General features: G+C 38.4%; 1 protein-coding gene across 4 annotated transcripts in view; it reads right to left on the bottom strand.

The window, feature by feature from the left end:
- Positions 1-16,843, bottom strand: part of LOC108435336 (FERM domain-containing protein 5) — a 193,854-nt gene that overhangs the window by 66,380 nt on the left and 110,631 nt on the right. The window lies entirely within an intron of this gene.

Genomic DNA, 16,843 nt, shown 5'->3' with positions numbered 1-16,843 from the left:
ACACACATGCACTCTGCTGCTCTTACAGGAGTCTGAAACACACACACACACACACACATTTTTACACAAAAGCACACAGACATGCATGTGTGAGCGTGCTTTTAAACACTTTGTATGGAGGATAATTTTGCATTAGTCATCCACGGTGGAGCAATATTCAGATGAATGATATCACTCTCTCCTTCTCGGCTGGCTTCCAGAGCCACACACCAAAGCTGCCTTTTGAACATGTCTCCATATCCTCAACAGACTCAATCAGACACAGTCCCGCACCCGTAGAGAGCAAAGAAAACAGGAGTTTGTAAGTATATTCTTCATTTAATTGCGACCGCACTACGGATATTACTCAGTAGGGGAAATCTGTAAATAGCCATTTGGACAAGAATAACACAGTGGCAGAATCCTGCTCCAAGATAATGAGGAAAAAGTCTGTGGCAGGTTCTTTTGTGTTCTCTCCTGTCAGTGAGAAATCTCTTGACCCTTGAATAAAGAACTGAAAGATGAAATATCAGTTATTGCTCAAATCTCTCATAATTCCTCAATAGCTCCAATGAAAACTGCAGTGCAGTATCAATGTGGTCTCATTTTGTCACTGAATTGGCTAAGAACCAAAACAATGCATTTATTCATATCTTCACTGCTCAAAAAAACAAAACAAAACAAAACGTGTATCTCCATTTTTGTTGATGTTTATTGTTGTTCATGCTGCGGTAATTTATATTGTGTCAAACTTTAATGATGAACGGACCAGCAGAGATGCTCCAAAACCACATACATGAACTTGTAGTAAAAGTTCATCTTGTACTTGTAATCAAAAGTTACTAAGGTTTTCTTAAAGTTACTATTTCGGAGACATGTTTTGTTTTGGGGGGGTGATAATATGCAATAGTATACAGTATGCAATAAAAAGTGATGATATGCAATAGTATACAGTATGGGATCATGTCTGCAGCATTTTTCAGTAACTTCAGGTTCTCAGTTGTACCTCTAAGCAAGATCTATAAAAGAGAATAATGATTTCTGCTCTGTCCAAACACCAAAAGAAAAAGATGCCAGAACACTGGCTAACTGTTAATGGTTTTCCATCCACTGCTTGAATGACATAATAAGTGACATTTTTTTGGACAAAAATAAATTAAAGCTCTTGAGATTAAACAGCCAAAAAACAAAAAATACGAATACAGTTTTAACGGTCTGATTCCATGACTTCAATATATGCTAAAAATCACCAATAAATTTGGGTGTTATAAAAATTGCATGTCATTTTCATTACAGACAAAAATCTCACTGACAAAACAATAACAATGGGCCTCATTCACCAAGTGCCCCTAACCTGCTTTTTAAAAAGTTTAAACTCTGAATGAGTACATTCAGTGTACATTCAGTACATACAGTGGCCTGACTTGGAATGATGTAAAGAAATTTACAGTCATTAATTTCTTTACAGTGGTGGTTATAGTTATAGTCAGGGGTCACAATATCTATACCACAAATATAGTCACTTTATTCAACAAGCAAACTGAGCAGTGAACCTACATATGAGCTTTTCTATGTAATGCTGATAGTGGTAAATTAGTAATAAATCTGAATATGTTTTCTTTTACTTTACAGCCCGTATGTACATGAATGTATGATAAATATATATATATATATATATATATATATACATATATATATATATATATACATATATACATATATATATATATATATATATATATATATATATATATATATATATATATAGTTTAGAGCAAAACCTTATCGAAGAACTAACATAAAACAATGCCTCATGAATCAGGCAGCATATTGAAAACCATTTTTATGTAATAAGTGTCTGTGGGGTAGCTTATAGAGGCATTAAACATTTCAGACTTCTGTTTCCTATTAATATTACTGTTGAATGATTCTGACTCAGAACAGTGCATTTTACATCAATCCACTTTGAATGGCTTTGTTTACATTTCACTATTTTAATTATGTGCAATTTTTTTTAAAATAATGTAGCCTAATTCCCCTAGAACTGACTGTCAAACCAGCAATCATATCAGCCATTTAAGTCAATCAAGTTTGATTTTTGATCAGATAGAATTAAACTGTCTGATATCAGTGATAAGGATACTTGTCTCCTTAAAATCAGTAGGGTGACAAATTTTCATTTTATTTGGTCACTAGTGTCTACATGGCAGCTTGGACTCAACTGTGATCTACCACAAGATTCCACATTAGCAATTCAAAGCCTTGCTGGATGCCTCTGTCTCATCTTCGACCCTCCTTCACCAAAATTCACACTCAGCAGTGCTGCATTGTTTCCCACAAACAGCCTCTAATTGCAGGATCTGTGTGACAGTGGAAATAATACTTAATGAAGGAGCTTGGTGAATTCCTAATTAAGCTTAATGGTGCATTTCAGCTCAGCATCTCAGAGAAACAAAGCGCTGAAGGACATCAAGTTTCTGCATCCACTAAAAGCATTCAAATATATATAACTATGAAATATAACTACACAAATGATCGCGCAGAGTATAGACAACTGCTTGCAAAATAAAAAGACAGACCTAAAAGAGGTACATGAGGAAAAATAGGAAGGACAAAGGACAAGAGAGATGGGAAGACAGAGAGCCATGGGGAAAAAAAGACCATGGCGTCTATCTAAGTAATAACAAAAATCAGCGACATCACTCGTCCCACTGAGTGAAATGGAGTAAGCCGCTGAGTGGAGAGGGATCGCTGGAACAGATTTGGTCAAGTATATCCATCAGGGAACACAGCTCTCAGCTCCTGGCACAGACAGCAAACTAGGGTTTCATTCTATTAAATCCAAATCCATTATGCTACATAGGTGGCTTAACTCAGGTACTTTCATATGGAGAACTATCAGTTTTATTTATTATGTACATAGAATGTATGCTTCACCTTAGGCCGGTGCCATAACAGAATAATCAAATAACCAGCTGGGAAATAGCTGAAGTTAAATAGGGTTTGGTTGTCAAAAATTAAGTTTCTACTGACAAGCTTTCACTGTGTTTGCTCCCTAAAATATCATCATCACAGGCTTCTCACAGCAGTCACTGACATTCATGGATTTAACTCTCTTTTTCACAGTGACTGTTTTTCACAGATCTACTTCTCACTTGTTACTCTGATGGGTTTCATACAGTAGTATTTTTTTCTGTACTCAATACTATATAATAATTGTTAAATCTCGATTCATGTTGCTCTTTTTTTTGTTATTGTTTTGCTATCTGGTATCTGGTTCCTCTTGCTCTTAGGTAGTTTTTATCTTTGCCACGGTCGTCCTTTACTTGTTCATGAGGGCTTCAACCAAGATTGTCCGTAAAGCTGCTTTGTGACAATGGCTGTTGTTAAAAGCGCTATAAAAACTTTGATTTGTCTTGGTTCCCACATCCGCTTAGGAAATGTCTCAAAATCGCTTGATGAAACCGTTGCTAATTTTTTTTTTTGTATAAATAGTATGTATTTTTATTACAACTTTTTAAGCATAAGCAGACATACTTACAGAGATACTACAAATAATAATAATAATAAAACAATGTTTGTTCTGGACATTTTGAGACAGTGTCTAATTCTAAAGTGGAAGCAGAACAAAACACAGTTAATCATTCAGTATTTTTCCTATAATAATGCGGTACCTGGTGTGATTTTGGAATTTTGTTGAGAAAACAAACAATTTTATACTATGTATAACTTCCTTCTTTCCTCTAAAACTGTATTTTTAATGCACTTTATTTACAAAAATAGTGTATCATTATTTAACAAATTTTTTTTTTGAAAATTCTATTTGAGACCCATTGTCTTTTTGGTCCTCAGCCCACCAAAAACTTTCCACTTTGTCCCCCCAGGGCAAAAAGTTTACTAAATTTACATTGTAACATAAGCTCTTTTTTTGTAAAGGCATAATATCTGCCTGCATTCAACCAGTGCATTTCAACAGCTGCATTTCTAGAAAAATCTCATGTTTTACACAATAGATCTGGTATAAATGTAGGATATTATTAATATAATGATATCGGTTTACCCAACATGGTTAAAAGTTCTGTTCTGTTCATGTGTGGGAATATTAGTGTCTTTCTATGGTTCGCATGAAATAAATCAATAAAAGACTGACTTTTTAAAACCAGCAATAAACTTTACTGAATTTTTACCATCACTGGGGGTTGTTACCACAGCAACTCAGTTAACTATGTACAGACGTACCTAACTCCCAGGGTTCAATATCACAGTTTCTCTCACTGTATATGCAGAGAAACCTCATTGAAAGGTTTTCTTTTCTTATTTTGACATATTCTTCACTTTAAGTACAAGCAGAGCTATTCAAATTGTGTGTGCGTGCATGCGTGCGTGCGTGTGTGTGTGTGTCCGGCACAGTGCTACAATAACTTTAATTAGAAGATTTCTTTTGCCGTGGGAGCAATGACAAAGGGAGCAATGACTGTGGATAAAGGCACCGGGTGCGCAGTGGGGTGCTAGCTACAGCCTTAGAGGAAAATTTCAACCACAAATGATAACACAACTAATAATAAGCAAATGTTGCTAGGGTATTTAAGCATATAAATCAAATTTATTACAATAACTAGTCCACATTAACTAGTCCCCAATTGCAGTCATATATTAGGAGTGTTTGAATTTTAGCTGAAGCACTCATTTCAAACTATGCATTTAAAGCAGCGTCACTTAAACTTCACATGCCATACATATCATCTGGATATCTGTGTTATGATAAACAGCTAGGGCTTACAAAACCATTATCCTCTACAGAGCACAGTAGCTTATGTAGAGGCTATGGCAAGGATCATTATGTGCTAGATTTATGAAACGAACTCCTAAACAACCACTGCATTTGTCAAGCAGTCAGCTTAGCGCTTATTGATCTCAGGAGGAGGACTCCAGGAGATCTGTAGCCCTGCACACTATTAGCTAATGCTTACAGGATTAGCCATTCTGCACTAGCACTTCCTAGCAATCCAAGCAATTCTTTTCCACTTGAACTTCTCCTTGGTCACTGTTCTACCTACACAGTAAAGCTCACACCTGGCTCAAACACAATGACTCCTCATCTGCTATTGGTTAACCTTGTATGAACCTTCTAAAAGCTGTTTTCAGCACCACCAGATAACTCACATTCACAGGACTTGCGACAGCATCATCATTATCACTGCCTAATTTGCCTTCACACACCAGTTTGATTTCTCGTGCTAGTTTAGCTTCGCTTGTTTGTTTACTTTCTCTTGATAATTTGCTTTCTCTCGCTAGTTTAACCTGGCTCTGCTTTCACTAGTTACGCTTGTTTAATTTCACTCGTTTCACTAGTTTGTTTCTGGGTAGCTAGTTTACTTTCACTCACTTGCTTTCACTCACTAGACTGATTTTGCTTGCAAGTTTGCTTTCACTCATTGCTTTTACTTGCTAGCTTAGCTTTCGCTTGCTGGCTTGCTTTTACTTGTTTGCTTTGGCTTTCTAGATCACTCTCATTTGCTAGCTTAGCATTTACTCATTAACTTAGCTTTCACTCACTAGCTTAACTTTTCCTCACTAGTTTAGCTTCTGCTTATTGGTTTGTATTCTCATGCTAGTTAACCTTGGCTTTCAGTCACTACCTTAGCTGTACAGGTGGTGATGGAGTTATCATTATTACTTGCTAGTTTGCTTTCACCCACTAGTTTAAATTTGCTTAGTAGTATTCTTTTACTTGCTAGCTTGCTTCACACTCAACTTTGCTTTCACTATAGTTTGCTTCTGCTCTCTAAGATGCTCAGCCTGTAAAAGAGTTAGAAAGTTCAAGCAGGAATGGAGTTGCAGGAGTGACATCAGCATGATGCTAAAGCTTATACAAGCTTTGCCCAAGATTAAGACCATCGTGTTTACATCAAAAGAGAAACAAATCTGGCAGAGTACAGGCAGACACTGACCTACTTCTGTACATGCATATTGCATGACCACAAGACATTAACCTAATTAGAAAGCAATCATGCATCTGTTTGCTGGGGGTTTAAGATGTAAAGTACTGTTCTTAGGGATGACATACAATAGCGTACATAAGTGTAGGTCAAGTGTCAGAACCAGAAGATGAAGAACAAATCAAGAGAATGATTCACATTGACAAGCTGTAAAGTCATACTCTACGTAAACTCTTTAGTCATCATTCACATACATGTTTACATGTGTACCAGATCTGCACTTAAGAACAAAAAAGAAGCAACAATAATAACCTTCCCTTGACACCCATTGCTGAACATTTTCACGATTTATGGTTCATTAATCCCAGCAAATGGCACTGCAAATGGGATTGCTCATTAAGGTTCCAAGTTCCAATCTTATGTACAGAGTGGGTGGGGTGCTAAATGGAGGGGACAGGAAGAACATGGTTTTAGAACACTACATAAAATATAAAGACAATTTACCATGTGAAGCCGAATGACTTCACAGACAGTAGCATATGGAAACTGCATAGGAAACTCTCGTGTTAGGACTTGGAGGACAGACGTACAAAAACACACAAAATTAAAAATCAAACACAAACACTGCCTTTATATGGCTCTCAAAAGCTTGTTCTCCATAAAATCATAACAATCAAATTCTAGGCCCTGTCTAAATAGCCACAGATGCTGGCTTTGGTGGCTGGGCAGACAATACAACAATGCACCCAGTTTGTATAAAATGAATCAGCAAATGCGCCATATTAGAAATCAGTCGCTGCTGTAGCAGAAAGCACACTGGGTTAGAGCTATAATTTCCTAGACTAGCCTACTATTCTGCTCTGTTATAGCCCAATTTATATAGAATAATAAACATTCAACCATTCACAGTCCAAAGCCCATACCACTATAGTATCTGCAAGCAGTAATTAAGGGGCCCAAGAAGAAGTAGATTTGCATGTCTGTATAAAGTCCACCTATAGGAGGAGTTCTCAAACCCTTCCTTTGACCATTGGTCCAATCCAGGTTTTATACATGAACATAAACCAAGTAAGTTTCAAAGCCTTTAAAGGTGTGTGGCAACCTTGAACAAAACAAAAACCTACAGCAGTAGATTAAGAACCTCTGACCTATAGGCAACAACATACCATGTGCTCTGTGGTTCTGATTAAGTTCTAAATAGCAGGTGTGACAATAATACCTTACATAATTCAGTTGAGACAAAGGCATTTGTCATGGATTTATAAACCATTATGCTAATTATTTGCTGTATCAAAAGATGTCCCTAGGCCAGTAATAGCCAATAGTGACACAAAGGCATGGATCTATGGATACAAATACTGGCTGTACACTTGTATGCAAAAGTTTGGGCATCCCTAGTCATGTTACACATTTTGTTCATTTTCATATTTCAAAATAGGTTAACACAGCATCTAAATGGATCAAACGTAAATATGACACATTTTTGCAACTTTTAACACTTTATTTGTTTACTTTAACATGCTGGAAAAAACTACAATAAAATATGGCAAGTGCAAAGGTTTGGGCACCCTTTCAGTTGATTCACTAGTGTTTTTTTATTTTTTATTTTTTTTGACTCATTAGTCGAAAGTCAGGTGGAGATAATTCTAGAACATATTAAGCTAACATGACCTGTCAAACCTCTCATGGTGTTGTGCTTATATTTAAGCTGAAGAATCTGAAACTAAAGAGAACTGACTTGTAAAGCATGATAAAGACTAAAAAAAATACATAAAGACTTCCTGCTTGTAATTGTCAAGATGTCAAGACAAGATTTAGAAGACAAAGATTTTTAAAAATATGTTCATAGACTTGTCAGGCAGGCAAAGAAAAACTTACATCACTGCCAAGGAACTCCAGGAATATATGACTGGCATGTAAATAGTGATGCAATGGCCCGTTGTGCAGTGAGGTTGGACAAACATCATTTACATGGAAGTCATCAGAAGTAAACCTTAACTGTGATCTCATCACAAACGTCAACTAAAATATGAAACACAACACTCAGATAAAGCTGAGCCATTTAGGAAACAAGTGCTGCGGACCCAGCCACAGTCACCTGGATTAAAAGCTACAGATGAAAGGAACTAATGCATAAATCAGACTCACTTCATTTTCTACTACACGTTTATCCTGCTTTCAGCACCAACCCATTCACCCAAGTTACAATGACACAGTCCTAACAAACAAAACTTTAAAAATGCATGAAACTGTCCACTGGAAAAAAATGTCCATGTAGCTCACAGATAACTTCAAGAGTGATAAAGGCTTGAGATGACCAAACAAAAGGACACAGCTCCTTTCCTCCAGTAGCATCAAACCACAGGACAGTGACGATTAGCCAGACAGCCACTGCGGCCCCCGGAGCAGCCATGCCGATCGAGGCTAAATAAGGCCCACTCATCCCTGCCTGCCGCCTCCAGGCTCTACATCAATCTGCACAAATTAAACCAATAATACAGCCCTTCATTAGCCAAATGTAGGGAAGTCTGAGCAATCACGACTACATCATACAGCCTCTTCTCACTGCCTTGCTGCTCTATTCGTTTTTCGATACATGAAAAATAGACCCATAGCAATATAATGGTGTTTTTACACTTTGTGACCTTTTAGACTGAGGCACTAGTAATATATGAAAGAATGTCTCTAAGATGGAGGGGGATATATCGCCAGCCTCTGGGGCTGCAATATGGTCTCAGAGAACTGCACAGCCAGTGGATGCTTATTTCCCCAGTGTTCTGCTCAAGAGCTGTGGGGAGGATTCCCACTATGCTATGATGCAGTAGTAAAAGGGAGCAGCTCTCGCTAAACACTCCCCAAACTGGGCCATCAAAACACAGTGGGGCTGGGGAGGAATAGGGAAAAAAGAGGATGTTTTTGCCCCAGAAACTGAGCAAAACAGAGAGAAGAGTGCAAAGCTAAGAAGCAGTCAAAACAATAGGGAAGGAGTGTCAGAGCATCAAAGAGATTACAAAACCTAAAAAGGACTCTACCTGTTATACCACAAAGAGTAAAATGCATCTCCCACTGCACCCACACTCTCAAAAGGCACTTTGTTTCAGAAGTCCAAATTCCCAACAAAACTACAAAGTATGTGGCATGGTGGATGTTTTTTTTTTCTGATCAGCACCTCTGTCGAAATGTATTACCACTTGTTAATCAACCTTGTGCATTGTGCAGCAGGTCTGCGTCAAGCTAACTAATTATATATGATTGATATGTTTACTGTAACACTCCAAATGGCTTAATTAAATGTGGCACTTTGAGTATCCTGTAAAATGCTGTGCTGACATCAGTGAAATATACAAACTGGTAGAAAGCAATTCAGCAAATGAAACACATCTCAGAAAAATGATATCTGAAATGTGCTCAAGGACAAAATCTCCCAATTCTAAACTGTCCTGCCAATTTTCAACTCTTAACCAGATTACTCTGTCCTTCCCCTACCATTTCTATAGAATGCCCCACGTGATTCATTGAGGAAGACTGAAAATAAGAGTACTGCAGTATTTAAGGAGAGAGATAGGGGTTCTCTTACTGACATGGGTCAGACCCAGGACCTGTAAACTATTTATGGGGTTGAGACTGCAGATCCCAGAGGCCTCCATTAAAGAGTTGTCATGAAATGCGGAGTGGGTCATGAGGAAAGCTGAAGCCTATCCCAGTTGTCATCGGGCAGAAGGTAGGATACACCCTGGAGGTCACCAGTCCATCGCAGGGCAGACAGACAGACATATACATTCACTCTCACACTCGCACCTAGGGGCAATTCAGCATGTCTTCACCAATTCAGCATATCTTTGGACTGTGGGAGGAAACCAGAGAACATGGAGGAAACCCACCCAGACATAGGGAAAATGTGCAAACTCTACAGAAAGAACCCTGGTCACCTGGCTGGGAAACAAACCAGGGCCTTCTTGCTGTGAGGCGCTACCCACTGCACCACTGTGCCGCCCTCACATTTCACAATTTCCCCCTCAACATAAAATGAATGGTATATTATATGTTATCAGAAAGTACATCAGCAAGTGTAATAGAGGTTACATAAGGATTTTACATGGTTTGAATCAACTGCATGACTATTTTGGCACACAGTTGGCAGAATGCTAATTCATAGGGTATAGATACCATTCAGCTGATCTCACACTTGCCACCACTGCCATAGTGTTGACATACCATCGGTCTTCAGGCCGTTGACAGTGGCATAGCACTTGTAGAGTCACCACTGCCACCAGAGCCACCTGAGCAACTCCATCAAACATAGATAGGTAAAGTTAACTACTGCTCATTTTTGCGAACACAATGTTTGACGGTGTTACTGATGGTACAAAAGATGGAATATTGTTGATCCTTGCACAGACCAAATAATTATATGATTCTGGCCATTTGTATACTTTTATATCCTGCAATGTGTTTACTGGTGCAGTATTTAAGGTAAATATAGATGTCTGCATAAATGGGCTATAATACATAATTGGCACTCAAAAGTAACAGTGATTTTGCACAGAAACACTTCTTATGACTTTCTTGATATGTTTTTTAGGAAATGTTGACAATATGGATATAGGACACTTTTTCTGTTTTTTTGCAAATGCTATCTATAAGCTTTGATTACTTGTTAGCTACATTAACCTTGCAGCTTTAGGTCAAAACTAAGAAAACAGCAAACATGTCTTTGCCAGGAAAACACTATCAGTTGGAATGCACTGTGCCAATAGTAAATTTTGGTGATAAAATGGTCTGGAGCTGTTTTTCAGGGTTTGGGCTCAGCCCCTTAGTTCGATTAAATGGCAATGTTAATGCTAAAGCATACAAATACATTTTAGAGAATTATAAGATTCCAGTTTTGTGGCAACAGACTTTCCTGTTCCAGCATGACTGCACCCCTGTGCACAAAGCAAGCTCCATAAAGAAATGGTTTGACTAGCTTGGTGTGCAGAAACTCCAGTGGCCTGCACAGAGCCCTGACCTGAATGGCGCTGAACACTTCTGTGGTGACCTGGAATGTCAATGGTGACGTATCTGACCTCACAAATGCTCTTTTGACGGTATGCTTTGTGGAAAGCCTCCCAGAAGAGTGGAGGTTGATATAGCCACAAAGAGGGGCTAACTCCATATTAATGCCCAGAATTTTAGAATGGGATGTCCAAGAAGGTCATATAGGTTTAATGGTCAGGTGTCCACATACTTTTAACCATGTAGTGTAAATGCATTTATAGACCATAGATGTATTTGTAATAAAGGTACACCCTGACAAGAGGTTCACCACATAAGAAGTAGTTATGATTCATTAAAGAGTGACAGCATAAGGCAGACACAAAAAAGATATTTCATGTACAGATATTGGGTTTGGAGAGGAGTTGCAAAGTATACACTTTATGAAACTTGAGGGTAGATGCATCTGCTATATTGCTTTAAAAAAAGAAAATTAATAAAAGTTATATAGGTGAAAATCCAACTCGGGAACAGTGGAAGGAATAGTGGAAGTGCAGCCACAGTTAATACAGGCGGCAGTGTACAGTCAACTTCTGCATTACCCCCCCCCATTAAAACCACAGCACTAAGCACATCAGTATCATTTAGCTTGGACGATAATGTACATTTTGACAAAAGATTATCATCTGCAGCATTATGGATAAACAAAATCATCACAATCCAAACTCAGTTACAAAGCACCACATGTGAAAGTCTCAGAGCGCTAATCTATATTTTGCATTTTAACATGATGATAATTATCACATAATTGCCAACTAGGTTGGCTTCTACAATTACTGTATAATTTATAATAATAACTATAATCTGCACAGACAGCACATAACACTGTTAACATCCAGTGGCTCTGCAAGTTTGTTTGTTTGGAAACCAAAATACTGCTGAACCGGGGAACCCTTTTCTGATCAAGTTTACCCATTTTACTCTTTAGGGCCTCATGTTCCGTGTTTCTTTGATTCATTTGTCTGTTTCCCAGCATTACGTGCAGAATGGAAAATTGATTCATGTTACAATTTTTTTGTATTTAACTAGTTGCTGATGTTCTGCTTGTATTGCCTATATTTAAGTTCAATCCTTTTTTATTCTAAATGTTTTTAAACTAACCACAGGTTAAAACAAGGTTCTGACTTTTTAAATAGTGGAATTCAATGACTTTTACATGACATAAAACATTTAGCATAGTGATGGGTGATATATAACTTTACTAATATTATGCACTTCTTAATGGTTTACATTTAATTAATTACCCTAAAAATCCACAGAAATAAGGAATCTCAGGAAGCATGAGATTAACTTTATTAATGTTAAACTTTAATATCATCTGATAGCATAATAAAGTGATATGTTTGGTGTGTTTTTACTCTTACATTTAGCTTGTTAATTCATCTTCTCCAGTGTTCGAATGGCAAAACTGGTTTTCATGACATCACAGAAACGATGAATTCAAGATAGGCTATTCTCTATTTCAACTATGTTGACTGAGAAATGAATGGCACGTTTTGAACTTTCAGAAATGTTTATATATTACATTTTTAATATGCAAGACAAATTCTGATTTCCATGATATGGAACCTGTATGGCAAATGCAGGGATGGCACTGGCATTTTACTCTACTGTAGCTTAATGCTTTATTGAACCCCTGTAATAACACACAGTTAACAGTAAAAGGGAATAAAACATTATGCATATGGATTATGTAACATTACCTACTATGCTGCTTAAAATTAAATCAGTCCTCTATAGTTCTCTATTAGTTCACATTATCACCTTTGATGATCTGAGTACTTGTCAATCATTCATGACATCTGATTAGCCCTAACCTGATCACAGAGGCCTAGCACTAACACAAATCTCTCGTTATGTAGGCTGCTCTTACACACATCTCGTGAGGTGACTGTGCTGCAAAGTGAACGAGGACCTTTCAGTGGGTGGTATGTGTTTCTGTAGGGTTACAGCGAGCAGGCAGCTCAGCTGTTGAGATCTCGCTGCAGTGTTCTAGCCAATCGTGTTGTTTTCCCATAGGTTACATCTATAGTGCACTTCAACATTTCCTGAGGGGAGTCAGCCGTTAAAGTTCTGTGTTCTCGGCAAGAAAGTTAACAGTACTGTTTAGGCTAGCTGTACTTCTGAGTATATGCAAGCGTGTGTACATGTGTGGTCAGGATCGAAATAAGGAGAGTGATTGCAGCGGCCGTGTAAAGGCAGCAAGACAAGCAATTCCCTTCGTTCTCTCTCTCTCTCTCTCTCTCTCTCTCTCTCTCTCTCTCTCTCGCTCTCTCTCTCTCTCTCTGCTTAGGAGAGAGCACACCTAATGCATATGGATGACCAGCAGTAGCGGGGAAAGGGGAGGTATATTGAAATTCTGCACACCACGGCTGGCTCCAGCACAGCATGGACAAAGGTATTAAAATAGCCATGGCCGTTCAGGAACTCTTAATTATGCAAAGAGGAAGAGAGAAGCTCAGGCCTGGACTGCAGCAAGCGACTTACACCAGCACATCTATCGCCTAGCCACAGTCACCATTACAACTTGCTGCACTGCTCTCTCTCTCTCTCTCTCTCTATCCCACACACACAAAGTCCTCCACTACATCTCTCAGTCATCCTCTCTCTCCCTGAGCAGCAGTGAGAGGGGCAGCAATGCCACACAACTCTCATCATGAATTCTCAATCATGAATTCATTATGCACACACGGATGCTTAATGAAAACTTTTCACACCTACTCAAGAGAGTCCACCTCTGAAGGAACGGTGTGGCTGGCTGTGATGTCAAATTTAGTCCACGTCCTTTCAGGAATGTGCTGATTTCACATTGTCACCTGCTTGGTCAAAGGTCAATAGAAGGAGAACAGATAGTTTTTACATCTCATTCAGAAACTAACTTTATGAGCTCTTTCACTCTCAGTTTCTACCGCTGTAACTCAACTTGAGCTGCTTTTGGAGATGCAGCACCACCTGAGACGAAGCACAAAACATATGGGCAAAATCTCTTTAGGTGAAAATCGATATTGTTTACTCCTCACAGAATGGACAAACAGTGACACTGGGATACTGTCCATTTTGGAAAAGTGAGATTTTCGTTGGGAGTGACAAGGATGGACAAGATTAGAAATGAGCAGATCAGAGGGACAGTGAAGGTGGAGCAGTTTGGAGATAAAGCCAGAGAGGCCAGGTTGAGATGGTTTGGACATGTGTTGAGGAGGAATAGTGGATATATTGGTCAAAGAATGTTGGAGATGGAGCTGCCAGGTAGAAGGAGAAGAGGTAGACCTCAGAGAAGGTTTATGGATGTAGTGAAGGTGGACATGGAGATGGTTGGTGTAAAAGTAGAGGAGGCAGTGGATAGGGCAAGATGGAGGCAGATGATCCGCTGTGGCGACCCCTAAAGGGAGCAGCCGAAAGAAGAAGAAGAAAGTAGTGTGAAAAGCTTTCACTTCTCACTACATTCAGAAGATGACACTGAACGCTTCCACGTGTAACTTGGCATCCGGTTTGAGCTGCTTTTGGAGATTTTAACGCTTTTAGTGTTTGTGAACATGTTCCAGTTCCAGACAATTTGTCATCTTGGTTTTAACCATGCTAACATCAGAAATGGCAATGATTGGTCAGTGAGTTTATGGCTGTTTTCACACCTGGGAAGACCAAGGCCTGAACCAAGGTCCATGGTTTTGCTACATTGTATACATTTGATCTGGTTAGTTTTGGTTTCACATTTCAATTTGGTGAGTGCGCTAAGGAACTTTGACGTCATCACCTGCGTGGGCTGCATCTCCGTATACTTGACACTGATCGTTTTGTAGAGAATGGAGAAAAATGAGTAAGGTACAAGTTTTGTTTAGGTTTTTGTTTTTCCAAGTTGACGTTTGACTTTTTCATTGGACCAAATTACAAATATTTTGGGTCCTTCTCTCCCCATGTGCTACCGTGGCTCATTTTTCACTTCTCTTCTGGTTCTTTTTCCTCTTGTATTGTTTAATGGCTGATGATAGGCTGCCTCAACTTCCTGTAATTGGTCAGAAATCTTGAATTATCCTAAAAAACAGTGTTTTCACACTGCAGAAGAAACAAACCATGGTTCAGTTTGATCCACACCGAGACCACCCCTTTTGGTCGGATTAAATTTTGGTCCTATGACACCTTTGAGGCACCTTTCACCCCCACTATTTTGGTTTGTACCAAACTGAAAACAAACAAGGTAGGTGTGAAAGAGAACGTTCGCAAAAATCGAACACAAGGTGAACAAAATAATGTTGCATGTTTGGTGTCATCAGTGAGAAAAGGGACATTGTGAATTTGATCCCTGATGATGCAACAGCCGTGAGTTCAACACAACATTACTGGCCTTGCTCTCTCTGGGTGGATAGGATCCTTCTAATGCAGCCTAGAAATGCATCTTTCATTTCTAAGAAATCGAAGGACTCAGCTGGTATATCACTCGAGACCTCCCGCAATTCTTCACGCACAGCACAAAGCAGAAACAGAAATGGCACAAAACGGCCACATACAGTGAAATGCTGTGACGCCAGACTGAAATAATTTAATTTCACTAGGTGGTCCACTACTTCTAATGACTGAGGCAATTTTGTGTGACGTTGTATGGTCTAATAACTTTTTCTGAGCTTGTTTCGTCTTATGTTCAGTTACACCAGAGACATGGCAATAGTTTTCTCCAGACTCGAGGTGGTATGGAATAAATGCAGTTCTGTCTGTTGAGGATGTCCTAAAAAGCACACTGTAGCCCCACCAAGTGTTAATTACCATATATTTACATGTAGGTTAACTTGAAAATGAAAAGCAAAGTGCGAAATGAAAAGCTAATCACCAGCAGGTAGCGTCTTTCTTCATTTCCATTTGCTTTTTCATTCTGAGACTTAAAGTGTGTCCAAATAAATCATAATATTTATTTTTGTTTTGTTATCTGCTTATATACACATGACACAGTAGCTTGCATGTCACTTTGAATAGTTAAGAGTAAAAATCAACAATGGACATGTTTGTTGATGATTTTTTATTGCTGTCATTATCAGTAATGTTGAATGAAATCATAATTGTTAATGCTTTGCTACACTTGCATTGGTAAAACTTGTTCAAAAATAATTCAAACAGCAACTTTAACTCAAGTCTACAGTCAAAAGCCAATCAAACAGTTATGCAAACAGTTTTACAGAAAGCATAGTTTTGACTAATTGGTAGACTGAATGTTAGAATTGGACAACAGATCTGTGTGGCCATAATTCAAATCCATATATTTCAAACAACCACAGATAATCTGCGTCTACTGCTCCAAAGAGGGTTTTCAAAGAAAATGCAACAAATATATTTTTGTTTTTAAGAAGCAGTCATGCTAAATAGAGCAGGGAATGTATGACTAGGCCAACAAAATCATGTTAATGCCACGAGCACCAGCGATGTTATCAGTCAGTCATCTATTACTGAAGCATTTACAAACATGCAGCTGTGTTTTCATACTTATTCATTATGTATTTTTGTAAAATATTTATAGCATTTTTTTCCATATTACCCAGCTTTACAAGAGACCATGGATTGATACAGTAACGGATTCCTGATTCGGGATATGTTCAGAATAATGCTCTCTTCCTCTGTATGACAAAATTTCCACTTACACAGCTGTTCTTTCTTTCTGTGCTTATTTTATTTTCAGAACAAAGGACTTTTAAACATGCGCACTCTTTCCTCAACTACACAGGTTGAATGCCTAGCATGGGGAACAGAAAAAAGAGCTGAATGGAAAAAGACCAAGTTTCAGATGGGTGCCCCGTCTGCACAAAGTCATGGTACCCTAGGTTTATAACTCCCCCTCCCTTCACCCAGATTGAAAAAATGAAACAGTGCTAAAATATGATGATGTGCAGATGTTTCTTTCACATGAAGAG

The sequence above is a fragment of the Pygocentrus nattereri genome, chromosome 7 (assembly GCF_015220715.1).
Source record: "Pygocentrus nattereri isolate fPygNat1 chromosome 7, fPygNat1.pri, whole genome shotgun sequence".
In the NCBI taxonomy this organism is placed as follows: Eukaryota; Metazoa; Chordata; class Actinopteri; order Characiformes; family Serrasalmidae; genus Pygocentrus; species Pygocentrus nattereri.
This window is presented reverse-complemented; position numbering and strand designations above follow the sequence as displayed.